At 38.8% G+C, this 16489-nt stretch overlaps 1 long non-coding RNA gene across 1 annotated transcript in view; it reads left to right on the top strand.

The window, feature by feature from the left end:
• The window catches only part of LOC116811734 (uncharacterized), a 114179-nt gene that overhangs the window by 94550 nt on the left and 3140 nt on the right, over positions 1 to 16489 (top strand). The window contains exon 2 of the long non-coding RNA XR_004370520.2: positions 15172 to 15299. This is a non-coding gene — a long non-coding RNA (uncharacterized LOC116811734). The remainder of the gene's footprint in view (positions 1 to 15171; positions 15300 to 16489) is intronic.

Genomic DNA, 16489 nt, shown 5'->3' with positions numbered 1-16489 from the left:
CAGAAATAATACCAGACATCTACAACCATCTGATCTTTGACAAAGCTGACAAAAACAAGAAATGGGGAAAGGATTCCCTATTTAATAAATGGTGCTGGGAAAACTGGCTAGCCATATGTAGAAAGCTGAAACTGGATCCCTTCCTAACACCTTATACAAAAATTAATTCAAGATGGATTAAAGACTTAAATGTTAGACCTAAAACCATAAAAACCCTAGAAGAAAACCTAGGCAATACCATTCAGGACATAGGCATGGGCAAGGACTTCATGACTAAAACATTGAAAGCAATGGCAACAAAAGCGAAAATAGACAAATGGTATCTAATTAAACTCAAGAGCTTCTGCACAGCAGAAGACACTACCATCAGAGTGAATAGGCAACCTACAAAAACCATCAGAAAGTGAGCAAAGGATTTGAACAGACACTTATCAAAAGAAGACATTTATGCAGCCAACAGACACATGAAAAAATGCTCATCATCTCTGGCCATCAGAGAAATGCAAATCAAATCCACAATGTGATAGCATCTCCCACCAGTTAGAATGGCCATCATTAAAAAGTCAGGAAACAACAGGTGCTGGAGAGAATGTGGAGAAATAGGAACACTTTTACACTGTTGGTGGGACTGTAAACTAGTTCGCCCATTGTGGAAGACAGTGTGGCAATTCCTCAGGGATCTAGAACTAGAAATACCATTTGACCAAGCCATCCCATTACTGGGTATATACCCAAAGGATTATAAATCATGCTGCCATAAAGACACATGCATACGTATGTTTATTGTGGCACTATTAACAATAGCAAAGACTTGGAACCAACCCAAATGTCCATCAATGATAGACTTGATTAAGAAAATGTGGCAAATATACACCATGGAATACTATGCAGCCATAAAAAATGATGAGTTCATGTCCTTTGTAGGGACGTGGATGAAGCTGGAAGCCATCATTCTGAGCAAACTATTGCAAGGACAGAAAAGCAAACACGCATATTCTCACTCATAGGTGGGAATTGAACAATGAGAACACTTGGACCGAGGGTGGGGAACATCACACACTGGGGCCTGTCATGGGGTGGGGGCAGAAGGGAGGGATAGCATTAGGAGATATACCTAATGTAAATGATGAGTGAATGGGTGCAGCACACCAACATGGCACATGTATACATATGTAAGAAACCTGCACATTGTGCACATGTACCCTAGAACTTTTAAAGTGTAATAAAAAAATTCTAGAAAATAAAAATCCATTCCATTAAAAAAATGCTAAATTAGTAAATGCACATGTTTCCTTATTTCCACAAGCTGTCCTACCCAAGTAAACCTAAGTTGGGAGCTATGGGAATTCTGATACATAGCTGGACACTCAGAAGTACAGGTGACAACCTGCTACTTCCAATTAGTGTTGAAGCGGGGACATTCCTGTGAGATAGAGCCCTCAACCTGTGAGGGCTCCATCTCACAAGATTTAGCACACTAGATCTTGTGAGATATGATATTGTGATATCTCACAAGATCTGACACTATCCAACCCAACTAAATACTGTCAGAATTGAATTGAATAATGGAATACCCAGTTGATGTCCAATGAAGAATTGCTTGGTGTGTGAGGAAATAATCCTCACATATTAATAATAGAAGTGTAGTGTTCTGTGCTGTGTTAGGTGAGCATAAAAGGAAATAAAGTTTGTCTTTTCCTCTAAGTTTCTCTGAAATCCCTTTCAAAACTGCAACAGTCTTTTCTTTGCAGAAACATACAAGCTAATCATAAAATTGGAAAATTGGGGCTCAGTATTGCCAAAACAATCTTGATGGAGCAGAGGAAATTTGGAGAACCACACTTCCCATTTTCACAAATTACTACAAAGCTATAGTAGTTAAGACAATGTGCTACTGTCATAAGGGTAGACCTATATAAGGTAAAATAATAGAATTCAGAGTCCAGAAATTAACCCATGCATTAATATTCCATTGATCTTAAAAAGGAGTGCCAGGACGATTTAATGGGGAAGGAATAGCCTTTTCAACAAATGGTCCTGGAACAAATGGATACGCACATACAAAATAATGGAGTTGCACTCATATTTCACATGTATGGAAATTAACTAAGAATAGATCAAAGGCGAATGTGAGAGGTAAAAGTATAAAATGTTTAGATAAAAAATGAAAATTTTAATGACATTTGATTAGGCACCTTTTTTAAGTATGACACAAAGATCAAGCAAGAAATGACAAAACAGATAACTTTGACTTCGAAATTTATTTTGTACATTGAAGGACACTACCATGAAAAGACAATCTTCAGAATTAGTGAAAACATTTTCAAGCCATCAATGTATCTGATTAGAGTCTAGTGTACATAACATATAATGAACACTTAAAACAACAATAAAAAGAGAAAAACAAAAATAATTTGATCAATTAAAACATAACCAAGTTATGTGAATAGATACTTCTCCAAAGAAGACATATATGTGACAAATGAACACACAAAATTATGTTCAACATCATTAATCATATAGGGAAATGCAAACCAATAAGATATTCTTTATATCCACCTGGATGGCTATAACTATTTTAATAAGGAAATAAATGGTATTGGTGATTTGCAAAATTTGAATCCTCATATATTGAAGGAGGAAATGTAAAATAGTGCAGCTGCTATGGAAAATACTTTCACAGTTTATAAAATAATTCACTGTAGAATGCCAATGTGACCTATCAATTCTAATCCTAACTCTATAACCATAAGAATTGAAACCATATTTTCAAACAAAATCTTGTACACAAAAAAAAATGTCCATCAATGGTTAAACAAAATGTGGTATAGCAAAACAATAATGTATTGGGCCATAAAAATAAATTAATTACTGATATGTGCTCCAAAATGGATGAATGTTGAAAAGATGCTCCCTGGAAGAAAAAGGATGTCAAGTGTAGGCAATTTCATGGTGATAGAAAGTAGATAAATGTTTGCCAATGACTTAGAGATGAAGATGATGGAGAGTATATGTTAGTGAACATGGGAGTATGGAAAAATATTCTCTAATTAGATAGTGGTAATATTTGCACAACATTGTGAATATATTGAAAACTGCTGAAGTACACATTTTAAAATAGTAAAATTTATGTTACATATCAATAATAAAAAATAGAAAAATAATATACTCTAATATATTTCACATTGTACATGCATGCCAGTAGGCTGTATGACTCTATTCGTTTTATTTTATTTGTATAAATTTATGGGGTACAAGTGTAATAATGTTACATGGATATATTGTATAGTGGTGAAGTCAGGGCTTTTAGTATATCCATCACCAGAATAATGTACATTGTATCCATTAATTAATGTTTCATCTGCCAAATTCCCATCCTTGAGTCTACATTGTGCATTATTCTACACTCTAAGTCCATGTTTACGTGTCATTTATCTCCTACTTATAAGTGAGAACATGAGGTATTTGTCTTCCTGTGTCTTATTTCGTGGGTCTCTTGAAGATAGCATAGTTTTAGGGACTTGTTTCTTTATTTACCTTGCCACTCTGTGACTTTAATTGGGGCATTTAACATATTTACATTCAAGGTTAGTATTGAGGTGTGGATTTGATTCTGTCATCATTAGCTGGTTATTTTGCAGACTTATTTATGTGGTTGCTTTATAGTGTCACTGGTGTGTTTTCAAATCAGTGTGTTTTTTTAGTGACTGGTAACTGTTTTTCTTTTCCACATTTAGTGCTTCCTTCAGGAGCTCTTATAAGGCAAGTCTGCTGATAACAAATTCCCTCTGCATTTGCTTGTCTGAAAAGGATTTTATTTCTCCTTTGCTCATGAAGCATAGTTTGGATGGATATGAAATTCTGGTTTGGGAATTTTTTTTTTTTAAGAATGTTGAATATTAGTCCTCAATCTCTTCTTGTTTGTAGGGTTTCTGCTGAGAGGTCTGCTGTTAGTCTAATGGACTTCTTTTTGTAGGTGACCTGACCTTTCTCTGTAGCTGCCATTAACATTTTTTTTATTTTGACCTTGGAGAATTCGATGATTATGTGTCTTGGGGATGATCTTCTTGTAAAGTATCTAACTGTGCTTCTCTGCATTTCCTGAATTTAAATGTTTGCCTTTCTATCTAGGTTGAGGAAGTTCTCATGGATGATATCCTGAAATATGTTTTCCAAGTGATTCCATTCTCTCTCCCCATCTCTTTCAGGTACACCATTGAATCGTAGATTTGGTCGCTTTACATAATCCCATACTTCCCAAAGGTTTTGTTCATTCCTTTGCATTATTTTTATGTCTGTTCTTGTTTGCCTGTCTTATTCCAAAAAGATAGGCTTCAAGCTCTGAGATTCTTTCTTTCTACTTGGTCTATTCTGCCATTGATACTTATGATTGCATTGTGAAGTTCTCACAGTGTGTTTTTCAGCTCTATCAGGACAGTAATGTTATTTCCTATACTGGCTATTTTGTCTGTCAACTTCTGAATTGTTTAATCATGATTTTTACCTTCCTTGGATTGGGTTTCAGTGTACTCCTGTAGCTCAATGATCTTCATTCCTATTCATATTCTGAATTATATTTTTGTCCTTTCAGCCATCTCAACCTGGTTCAGAACTCTTGCAGGAGAGGTGATGTGGTCATTTGGAGGAAAGAAGGTACCCGGGCTTTTTGAGTTGTCAGGATTCTTGGGTTGATTCTTTCTCTTCTTTCTGTGCTTATCTTCCTACAATCTTTGCTGTTGCTTATTTTATTTTATCCTATCTAATTACTTTGAGGGCTTGATTGTGGTATAAGTTGGATGCAGCCGTTGATGAAAAGCGTCAAACTCCGTAAAATATTTTAAGAGATTTGTCCTGAGCCCAGTATGAGTGACCATGGCCTGTGATACAGCCCTCAGGAGGTCCTGAGAACATGTGTCCAAGGTGGTTGGGGTGCAGCTTGGTTTTATACATTTTAGGGAGGCATGAAACATCAATTAAATACATTTGAGAAATACATCGGTTTGGTCGAGAAAGGCAGGAAAATTCGAAGAAGGGGCTTCCAGTCTATAGGTAAATTTAAACATTTTCTTGTTTACTCTTGGTTGAGTTTGTCTAAAGACCTGGGATTAATAGAAAGGAAATGTTCAGGTTAAGATAAAAGATTACGGAGACCAAGATTTCTGAAGTCTCATAGTGGCTGCCATTAGAGACAATAGATGACAAATATTTCCTATTCAGATCTTTAAAAGGTGCTAGAATGTCAGTTAGTATCTTCAGGATTGGGACGGCCTGGAAGAAAAAGATCTAGCTATATTATTAGAGAGTCTTTACATATGCAAATTTCCCCCACAAAGGATGGCTTTGAAGGGCCATTTCAAAATATGACAAAGAAGGATTTTGGGGTAAAATGTTTTTATTTTCTTCTTTGTCACATAAGTTTATGCCAGAGTCAGATTGGAAAGTAAGTCACAATATATAGGGTTAAATAAAACCCATCAGATGATAATTTATAGTTTGTAGGGCATGACTCCTCAGATCCCTTACATAGGAATTTGGACAAGATTTAAAAATATTCAGATCTTAGTCCTTACAGCCAACTGGCTTCATTTCTGAAGGATTTTAGGTGGCCAGTGCTTACCTCCCAACTTTTGGACTGCATTCTCTAACTGTGGGGAACTTGTATTGGGTCTCAACTTTGTTCTCTGCCTCCTTGAATTTAGGAATTTACTGTGCTATGAGGGCCAAGGTGCTCCTAGACTGCTGTTCACTACACTCCAATGGGTAGTGTCAGCCAAAGCGTTTTATAGTATGTTTACAGCCAGATCCTTCCTCATTCACACATGCCAGCAGCAGCAGTAGCAGCAGCTACAGCAGTGTGGTAAGTTGGTGCCAGGGTGCCTGCCTCTCTGCAAATGTTCACCACAGTGGTGAAGGCAATGCAGGGTGGGAGGGAGGTACAGGCAGCCCCTGATGGTGGCTGTAGTCATGCTGGCAATGTTTTTGGCTCAGATGTTGGCTCATGGGGCACGTGGTCATGCTGGAGATGGTGCTGGCTCAAGGGTGGGCTTCTGGCAGGCACAAGTCTGGGCGCCTTCTCAGTGCTCCACAATCAGGAGTGGTTGCTCAGGGCAGGGAAGTATCCACTGTTTTCTGTTCAGTGTTAGTGCAAGAGCTCCAGCATCATTGATTGAAAAGAGGGCCATTCTTCAATGTATGTTCTTGTCAATTTTGTCAGAGATCAGTTGGCTGTAGACATGTGGCTTTATTTCTGGGTCCTCTATTCTGATCCATTAACATATATGTCTATTTTCATACCAGTTTCGTGCTGTTTGGTTACTATAGCCTTGTAGTATAATTTGAAGTCAGGTAATGTGATGCCTCCACCTTTGTTCTTTTCACTTAGGATTGCTTTGGCCATCTACACACTTTTCTGGTTTTGTGTGAATTTCACTATTGTTTTACTAATTCTGTGAAAGAGTAACATTTATATTTTGACATGATTGGATTTAATCTCTAGATTGTTTTGATCAGTATGATCATTTTAACTATATTAATTTTTCCAATTCATGAGCATGAAATGTTTTTCCATTTGTATTATCTATGATTTATTTTTGTCAGTGTTTTGCAGTTTTTCTTTCACTTTCTTGGTTAAATATATTCCTGAGTATTTATTGTAGATATTGTGAATGGAATTTCCTTCTTGAGTTTGTTCTCAGTTAAGATTATTGTTGTATAGATAGGCTACTGATTTTTATACCTTTCTTTTGTATCCTAGATCTGCATTGAACTCATTTATCAAATCTAGGAGAGTTTTGGTTGAATCTTTAGGATTTTATAGATACATAAGCATAACATCTGCAAATAGCAATAATATCACTTCCTCTTGTCCAACTTAGATGGCTTTTATTTCTTTCTCTTTCCTGAATGCTCTGGCTAGGACTTTTAGTTCTATGTTTAATATGAGTGGTGAAAGTTGCGTTCTTGTCTTATTTAAGTTCTTAGAGGAAAAGATTTCAACTTTTCTCTATTGACTATGATGTTGGTTTTGCATTTCTTGTATATGGTCTTTGTCATTTTGAGTTATGTTCTTTTTATTCTTAGTTCATTGAGGATTTTATCATGAAGGGATGATGAATTTTATGAAAAGTTTTCTCTGTGTATATTGAGATGATCATATGATTTTTATTCTCAACTATTTTTATATAATGTATCACATGTATTGATGTGTGTATATTGAACCATCCTTTCATCTATGGTATAAAACCCACTTGATCACTGTGTAATATCTTTGTGATGTGCTGTTGGATTTGATTCACTAGTATTTTGTTGAGGATTTTTGCTTCAATGTTCATCAGTGTTATTGGTCTGTACTTTTTCTGGTTTCTATTTTCTGTGTCTTTGTTTGGTTTTTATATCAGGATGATACTGGCTTCTTAGAATGAAGTAAGGGAAATTCTCTCCTCCTCACATTTTTGGAACAATTTCAGGAGTATTGGTATAATTCTTCTTTGTAGGTTTGGTAGAATTCAGCTGTGAATCTGTATGGGTATGGATTTTTTTGTTTTGGGGGTTTTCTTTTATTACTGTTCCAATTTCCTTCTTCATTGTTGGTCTGTTCTGAATTTCCATTTCTTTTTCTTTTTACAGTTTTTGGGAGGTTAATTGTGTCCCAAAATGTATCTATTGTCTTTAGGTTGTTAAGTTTGTGAGCATTTAGTTGTTCAAAATAGTATCTGATGATCATTTTTATGTGTGTGGTATGAATTGCAGTGGTTAGTCAAGCTAGTGGTTTATCAGTTGTTTATCAATTCTTTTTGTTTTGTTTTGTTTTGTTTATCAGAACAAAACAGAAATCTTTTTTGTTTTGAAGAATGAGTTTTTTGTTTTATTGATTCCTTTGTATTGGTTTGGTTTTTGATGTAGTTTATTTAGTTCTGCCATGATTTATTTATTTATTTATTTTCTTCTGCTAATTTTGGGTTTGGTTTGTTCTTGGTTTGGTTGTTTCTTGAGGTGTAACATTAGGTTGTTATTTTTTGATTGTTCTACTTTGTTGACGTAGGCATTTACTGCTATAAACTTTCTTCACTTTGCCATATCCCAGAAGTTCTGGTATATATTTCCATTTGTATTCATTTCAAAGATTTTCTTAAATTTCTGTCTTAACTTTATTGACCTAAATATTCAGGAGTGTGTTGTTTAATTCCCATGCATTTGTATATTTTCAGTGTTTCCTCTTGGTATTTCTGTTTTCTCCATTGTGGTCTGAGAAGAAACTTGATATGATTACAGTTTTTAAAAATGTGTTGACTTGTTTTGTGGCCTAACATATGGCCTGTCTTGGAAAATGTTCCGTGTGCAATGAGAAGAATGAATGTTTATTCTGCAGTTGTTGGGTAGAATGTTCTATAAATGCCTGTTAGGTCTATTTGGTCTAAAATTCAACATAAATCCAAAGTTTCCGTGTTGTATTTTTTGCCTCATTGATCTGTCTAGTTCTGTAAGTGGGGCGTTGAGGTCCCCCATTATTAATGAATTGCTGTATATCTCTTCTTTAGGTCAACTAATATGCGTTTATGAATGTTGGGAGCTTTGGTGTTGGGTGCATATAAATTTAGAATTGTTATATCCTCTTACTGAATTGATTACTTGGCCATATTTTTTATAATATGATTATCTTGCCCTTTTTTACTGTTTTTGTCTTAAAGACTGTTTCATCTGATATAAATATAGTGACTCCTGCTTTCTGTTTCTATTTGCACATAATTTTTTTTCACACTTTACTTTCAGTTTAAATGTATCTTTACAGGTAAACTGAGTTTCTTGTAAGCTTCATATGGTTGGATCATAATTTTCTAAATCCATTTTGTCAATCTGTGTCTTTTAAGTGGAGCATTGAATCCATTTATATTCAGGGTTAATAATGTGTTTAGTAACATTTAGTTACTGTCATATTGTTAAAAAAATAAAAATGTATAAAAGTATTCTCCAGGCCAGGCGCGGTAGCTCATGCCTGTAATCCCAGCACTTTGGGAGGCCGAGGCAGGCGGATCACGAGGTCAGGAGATCGAGACCATCCTGGCTAACATGGTGAAACCCCGTCTCTACTAAAAATACAAAAAGTTAGCCGGGCGTGGTGGCGGGCTCCTGTAGTTCCAGCTACTCGGGAGGCTGAGGCAGGAGAATGGTGTGAACCCAGGAGGCGGAGCTTGCAGTGAGCCAAGATCACGCCACTGCACTCCAGCCTGGGCAACAGAGTGAGACTCTCCCTCAAAATAAATAAATAAATAAATAAATAAATGAAAGTATTATCCAACTGTTTCATAAATTGTTACTCTTTGGTGATATTCTATTGAATCACCATTTGATTTATTTCTCTTCATCCTTTGTGTGATGGTTTTATAATACCTGTGAGGTTAGTTTTTCTGGGTATTTCCATGATGGTGAATATTGACTTTTAATTTCCATGTTTAGGATTCCTTTGGGAATTTCTCATAAGTTAGTGCAGTGGTGATGAATTTCCTCAGCATTTGCTCCTCTGGAAATTATTTCTCCTTCTTTGAAGCTTAATCTAGCTGGATATAAAATTGTTGATTGCAGCTTTTTCTTAAGCGTTTGATAATACTATCCCATTCTGTTCTGACTTTTAAGTTTTCTGCTAGTATGTCTTCACTTAGTCTGATAGGGTTTCCTTGTGGGTCAGTAGACACTTTTGATAATTTTACAATTCTTTTTTTCACATTTTTTGACAGTCTGATGAAAGTATGCTATAGTGAATTCCTTTTTATAATGTATTTTCCAAGAGATTGTTGGTCCCCCCGTATGTGTATGTCTACATTTCTTTGCATAATCTGGAAGCTTTCATCAATTATTTCTTTAAATAGGTTTTATATCATTTTTAAAATTTTTATTCCTTTTTGGGAATACAAATAATTTGAAAGTTTGGTAGCTTTTAGTCCCATGAGTCTTGAAGGCCTTTCTTATTCTTTTTTATTCTTTTTAAAAGTTTTTGTCTTCATGGGCTATTTCAACACACCTGTCTTCAAGTTCTGAGATTCTTTATTTTGCTTGTTCTGGTATATTGTTGAAAATTTGACATGATTTTTTAAAGATATTTATATTCTTGATAAGTTGATTGTTTGTATTCTGAATTGATTTTGTATTTCTTTGTATCGGTTTCAGATTTTTTCTTGCATTTCATTGAGCTTTTTAAAAATCAATATTTTGACTTATTTGGTATTTTGAGGATTTTTTGTTAGAATCTATTGCTAGAGAATTATTGCAATCCTTTGAAAGTGTCATATACCTTGCTTTTTCATGATTCTTGTATCTTTACATTGATCACGGCATATCTGGAGTATTAGTCCTTTTTTACTTCTGAATGTACTTTCATGGGGGAGGCTATTCTTGATGTGACTCTGGTGTATGTTGTGTAAGGCTGTTTGGCTGTGTGCAGTGGCAAAGATTGTATGATTTCCTTGCTTCTAAATACCCTTAATATGATCTTTCACAAATGCCAGTAATCTTTCTCAAATGCCAAGTATACTAAATGGGTGAGTGCTCTCATGATTTCCTGAACTGAACAGCTGGGGTGGCATGCCTCATGCAGGTAGCAGTGGTCATAAAAACATTTTATCATTCCTGAGTGTTGTGCTCTTATGTCAACTGTTATTGTAATGGGCTGTGCAGATTCACCTCCATGCCAGTAGTTGGTGCCTGCAGGTTACAGCCAGCTAAAGTGATAGCAGAAGTATTTATGCCCAACCTCTTTATCTGAGAAAATTGCTCAAGTGGCCCAGGTGGTGCATTATACCATGGAATGTTCAGGGGAATGAGTCTCATGTTCTGCCTTGGGTTGGAGTTGAAACTAACTGGAACCAGGCTTGGGAAGCCTACACTCAGGATCCTCAATGGTGGATTAAAGCACCAGCCCTATTGGGGGTGGCATCATGGTACTCGGGCCTCTGTAAAAATGCATGGGTGAGGAGCAACTGCTTCTTCATCAAGGTCTCAGCACAGAGAGGGAGGGGTGGTGCCAGTGCCACATTCTTAACCAGTGGAAGTGAAATGTGCTTCCCCCTCACACCCCAGACCTGACATCATTCACTCTCCTGTACCAATTGTGGTAGGCAGTTTGAATATTTGGCTAGTCACTACAATTTGCTTCTAGTTTCCAACAAAGTCCCTAGTATTACAAGTCACTGACTTGGTCAATACCATGCCTCCCAGGAAATTCTCTTCCTGCTCTGGTCCCAGGAGAGAAGCTCAGTTCTGGTACCAGTAGCTGGAGTCCACACTACACTCATGTCTCTGTTCTGCCTGTGGGAGCGCCTCCTGTTTGAGCCCTAGTTGTCCATGCCCCAGTGCAAGTCTCTCTAATGCCAAAGACTACCACTGCCACAAGCTCCCTTAACCCTACAGAGTTTGCCAAGAGTTAAAATCTAGAATGTCATTTTTTCTGTAGGTACCCAAGTCTGGGGAAGTACATGGAACACTTCCCAGAGCAGTTCCTTCTTACAGTCGCCTGGCCATTACCCAAGTTAGATCTAGGGATTCAGAGAGTTAAGGTGCTCTCCTGTGGCCTGGATTTCACCATTCCGCAGTGGAAAAGTGAACTGCAGAGAAGCACTCACTCAGGTTTTCCCATGTTGGGGATTTGTACCCAGTATTGAGCTGGTCCCAGCCAAGAGAACTTCATGCCTTCCTTCTGTTTCCCAGATTCAGAACTTTTTTTCAGTTTTCTACTTAACTGCTGTGTTCCTTGTTATATAATTTTCAGAGAAGAACCGCTAGTTTTGCTCGTCTAAATGGATTAGGCATGTTGGAAAAATCTCTAGTCAGTAATCTTGAGGAAAATAAAGTATGTGTATATTTCTTAGACTCATCTTCTATATTGTATTTAAAATAGACTTTTTAAAATACTGCTTTTAGTGCTTGTCCAATTTTTAATTATTTTTCATTTTTATTTCTTTGTGTTGGCAATATTGGGATAAATATTTTCCTTGTTTCTTTTTCATTTAAGTGAATTGCATGCTAGTATCAAAATTTTACCACACATATTTATTGTTCCAATCCGAGAGGTTTTATTTCACCCTATCATTGATTTATAGATAACACAAACAACTGCTGGGTTGTTAGAAATAAATATTCACTTTGTTGTATCATTTGCTCATTTCATTTCAGAAATTGATCTGTAATTATTTTACTCATTTTATTATAAAATATTTAAAAGTTCAGAAATATTGAAAGAATTAGGTTTTGAACATCCAAATATTCATAGCCTTCTAATGTTAACATTTTACTATAATTGATTTTTCATCATATTTATGTATTTATATTGCTATAAATTTATTAATATACCGTTTTATCTTTGCAAAATAGTATTTAACATTAATAATGAAATATTTCCAACAGGCACAATAGTAAAGGGATTAACATAAATTCCTAAATGCATACCATCCAACTATTAAATTATAACATTTTTATACTTGCTTTAGCTTCTCTTTAAACAAATAATTCATTACAAATGAAATTAAAATATTTTTTGTGCTATAATGTAATCTTATTTCCCTCTCCTTCTTGTGTTTATTTTTCCATGTATATTATTAAGATCCTAATACATATTTTAGTATATAAGAATAACATTTATGTTGTTTTGCATGTTTTCAGTATTTACCAAAACAGTTTCATTTTGTGTATTATCCTGGGGTGTTCCGCCCAATATTTTGTCTGTGAAATTGATGCATGTTGATCGTGTTAGCCTAAGCCACGCCATTTTGCAGACTACCACCATTTTACAAACTCTGGTCAGAATGGAAAATTCCACCAGGGCCTGAGCTGTGAGAAACATCCTGTTGGAAAGGTCCCAGGCCTAAACCCTGAGGGCAATAAATTCATCCTGTCAGACAGGTTCCAGGCCTAACCCCTGACCGCAGTAAATTCCTTCCTAAAGGATTTTCTCAACAATCCTCGATTTTCTCAACAATCCCCGACCTCTCCTGCCCAGGCCTAGAACTGCCCCAGCCTGTAAGAAGGACTGGGGCTCTGACGCTAGCTGGCATCCCCTATCTGCAGGCCTTTCTCCCAATAAACCTGTGTTGCCCTTGAGCCGCCTCTGCTCCATTCCTTTCTCCCTTTCATTCTAACATTTGGTGGCAAAACCTGGGATGGGGTCTGGATCCCACAAGGGAGAGGTATTTCCTTGCAACCTGGGAAGAAAGAGGCAGCGGCAGCTCGCCCTGGGCTAATTCCCAAATCCTGATTGGCCTCCGGTTCCCAGCCCTGTCCACTTTCGTCTTTCTATAGAGGAATCCTTTCTCTTGGCCCAATCCTCCCACCGCTTTCTCCTTCCCCCTCTTTCCTCTCTGTGGCTCTGGCAAGGACCACTCCCATTGCATCCAACACCAGCCTCCAATTGTGGGTGAGGTTCCCTTTCCACCCTCTGGATTCGTCTCATATTTCTGCCTGTTAGCCAGAAAACCCCAGCCAGGTAAGAGGATTCCCCGGTCACCACTGGGTGACCCTGGCCTGCCTTCTCAGGGGATGCCCTCAGAATACTCACGCTCTGACCACTTTGGTTTCTGGGGGACCATGAAGAGCTACGGGGGCACCCCAGCTCTTCTCCAACCCTTCTCATGGTTAGAACTGGGATACTCACTCCCCTACTCCACATTTTTCACCCTCCCAGCCACTCATATGGGGCAGGGCTCCTCAAAATCTCCTCAAGACAGCCCTCTCAAGATATCTCATCTGGAACCTCCAAGCACTGGGCTTGCCCGACTCCATTAAAACTAAATGCCTTATTTTCCTTTGTAATGTGGCCTGGCCCCAGTATAAGCTGGACAATGATGGCTGCTGGCCCAAATGGGACTTTTGACTTCCAAATTCAACATGATTTAGAAAATGTCCTCCAGCACAATGGCAAGTGGTCCGAGATGCTCTAGATCCAGGCTTTTGCCAATTCCCTCTGTCAGTCCTGTTCACCTTACCAGCTGCTCCTCTTAAACAAGAAATCTGCCAAAATGCCTCCCCTTCCAGACAAGCCCTCCTCCTCCTCCTCCTCTGATTTTTATCCAGATGACAAATCCCCACCCGCCCCCCAGCCCCACTCCCACCACCGCCTCCTCCTCCTTCCCCTTCAGCTCCCCCACCCACTTATTCCAACCCCCCTGTCCTCTACCCTCTCCCCACCATAACTGAGCTCATACTCAGCCCCCTTCTGCTGCTGAAAACCAGGCACAGGCCCTTGTGGGAGGTTATGGAGACTGAAGGCATAGTCTGAGTTCATGTTCCTTTCTCTGTAGCTGATGGCTCTCAGATTGAAAAGAGACTTGGCTCCTTTTCCACAGACCCCACATCCTTCTGCAAGGAATTTCTGTATATCACTCAATCTTATGACCTTACCTGGTATGACATTTCTGTCATCCTCTCCTCCTCCCTCATCCTGGGGTACTGGGAACATATCTGGATCAGGCCCAAGCAGACACCTTCCACTGACTAGATGCTGCCCATAACCCAATCACAACCACAGCTATTCCTAGAACTGACCCTAGTTGGGATTATCAGGCGGCTTCTGCAGACAGACAGAAACTAGGCCATATGATAACATGCCTCCTAACTGGCATGAATAAAACCGCCCTTAAGGCTGTCAAGTATGAAAAGATAATTAAATCACTCAAGGCCCCTGACAAAAACCCTGGTCTTTTTTTCTCCTGCCTTTCAGAGGCCGTGATTAAATATACCAGCTTAAGCCCTGACACTGCCGAGGACAGAATCTACCTCCACTTACACATCATTTCCCAGTCAGCCCCCGACATCCAAAAGAAACTCCAAAAACTGGAGGATGGTCCTCAAACCTCCCAAAGAGACTTAATCAAAGTAGCCTTCAAGGTCTTTAACAATAGAGAGGAAGAAATAAAAACCCAAAAGCTTAAAAGAGACCAGGCTAAATACCAGATGCTGTCAGCTGCCATACAACAGGATTTCCCAATGCATACAAAAATCCTCAACCTCATGACAGTCCCCATCAGGAGTCTGTTTTAAGTGTAGCCAATAGGGTCCCTGGGCAAGAGTCTGCCCCAATCTTGTGCCGCCATCAAAACCTTGCCCCATCTGTGGTATCAAGGGACACTGGAAGTCAGATTGCGCTCAACAAGACTCTTCACCCCACTTGACCACCTCTAACTCAAACAGGTCCTGCAACACTGGTTCCAGTCTGGCAAGCATTCTAGACCTGGCTGCTGAAGACTGACGGGGCCCGGGGTCCACTGCCCCCACCGCCATCACCACCTCGGAACCCAGGGTAACACTGTCAGTCTCTGGTAAGCCCACACTCTTCCTTTTAGATCTGGGGACTAGTTACTCAGTTTTATCAGAATATTCTTGACCCCTCCTCAGTTCTTCTGTCTCTATTGTGAGAGTTAATGGAATCCCCTCTAGGCACATACTGGTCCCCTATTATGCAACCTATTCAATACCCCCTTCATCCACTCCTTCCTAATTATCCCTTAGTGTCCTGCCCGTATCTTGGAGTGGAATATACTGAGTAAATTCCAGGCCCCCATACAACTAGCCTCCTCCAATTCTACCCCTTTTATTTTACTCTGCTGCCCAGATGCTTCCCTCTCCTCCCCCTCATCTTCGCTATCCACCCTGTTACCTTCTGTCAGTCCTGAAATGTGGAACGTTTCTAAACCCACAATAGCCACACATCACATCCCAGTCAAAATAACCTTCCAAGACTCCTCCATTTTCCTTCATCAGCCTCAATATTCCCTTAGCCTAGCCAGCCTCAGAGGCCTCAAACCTATTATCTGTAAGCTTTTACGAGCTCAGATTCTCAAACTTGTTAACTGTCCCCACAACACCCTTGTCCTGGCTGTCAAAAAAACAGACAGATTCTACCACTTGGTCCAGGATCTCCATGTCATTTACCAAGTGGAGGTACCAACCTATCCAGTGGTCCCCAACCCCTATACTCTACTCTCCCATATTCCCCCATCTACCACACACTTCTCTGTATTGGATCTAAGGGACTTTTTTTTTTTTTTTTTTTTTTTTTTTTAGTACTATTCCCTTGGATCTGGCTTCCCAAAGTCTTTTTGCTTTCACCTGGTCAGATCCAGATACTCACACATCTACCTAACTAACAGACTGTACTCCCACAGGGGTTCCAGGGTAGCCCCCTCTTATTTGAGCAGGCTCTCACCAAGGAACTAATTGAGCTTCCCCTTGCTCCTAGCAGCCTCCTTCAATACGTCGATAACCTCCTTATGTGTAGTCCCTCCTTTGATCTATCCATCAACACATCACCTAACTTCTAAATTTCCTCCATGGCCAGGGATATCAGGTTTTACCTACGAAGGCTCAAGTAGCCCAAACCCAAGTCACTAACCTTGGACTCACCCTAACCCCTAATTCTTGAGCTATGCCAGCCCGATGGAAGGAGCTAATACAGGATATTTCCCTTCCCCACACCAAGAAGGACCCTTCCTTTTTGGGCCTTGTGGGG

This window comes from Hylobates moloch, unplaced genomic scaffold (genome assembly GCF_009828535.3).
Source record: "Hylobates moloch isolate HMO894 unplaced genomic scaffold, HMol_V3 SCAFFOLD_7, whole genome shotgun sequence".
NCBI classification, from domain to species: Eukaryota; Metazoa; Chordata; class Mammalia; order Primates; family Hylobatidae; genus Hylobates; species Hylobates moloch.
The sequence above is the reverse complement of the archived record's forward strand: the minus strand, read 5'-3'. Positions and strand labels throughout refer to the sequence as shown.